Raw genomic sequence first — 748 nt, forward strand, 5'->3', positions numbered from 1 at the left:
CACATACACATGTCTCGTTTGCGTGCCTTTGTATTCCTTTGTTTGTCCTTGTATATATTTCTCTTTCAAAGAACTGTTACTTTGGGGGGGGGGGGGGTCAGGGAAGGTCATATATATATTCTTTTAAACACAGAATATGAAAATATTTGTGTGGCTCCTTCATATAAAATGAATGAATAAATATATATTTTCAAATAAATGTTGAATAAAAGTATTCTCATCTTTTACGTTTTGGCTTCAAGGTCATTCCTGATCCGAAAATCAGGTCCAAAGCAGGCAGACTGGAGCAGGTCTGGAGATCAGGTCCAAAGCAGGCAGACGAGAGCAGGTCTGGAGATCAGGTCCAAAGCAGGCAGACGGGAGCAGGTCTGGAGATCAGGTCTGGAGATCAGGTCCAAAGCAGGCAGACGAGAGCAGGTCTGGAGATCAGGTCCAAAGCAGGCAGACGGGAGCAGGTCTGGAGATCAGGTCCAAAGCAGGCAGACGAGAGCAGGTCTGGAGATCAGGTCCAAAGCAGGCAGACGGGAGCAGGTCTGGAGATCAGGTCCAAAGCAGGCAGACGGGAGCAGGTCTCTGGAGCATTAGCTTAGTCACATGGGCCCCAGTGCACTGGGTACCTCCTCCACTGAATGTAGCCACATTCAAAGATGAAGACCTTATTACATTAAACTTCTCAAAATTGCACACGAGTCGATATAGGTTAAAAAGAGCGATGTAGATGTAGAACAGAGAATAGGCCTGTTGTGAC

Source organism: Clupea harengus, chromosome 12 (genome assembly GCF_900700415.2).
Source record: "Clupea harengus chromosome 12, Ch_v2.0.2, whole genome shotgun sequence".
NCBI classification, from domain to species: domain Eukaryota; kingdom Metazoa; phylum Chordata; class Actinopteri; order Clupeiformes; family Clupeidae; genus Clupea; species Clupea harengus.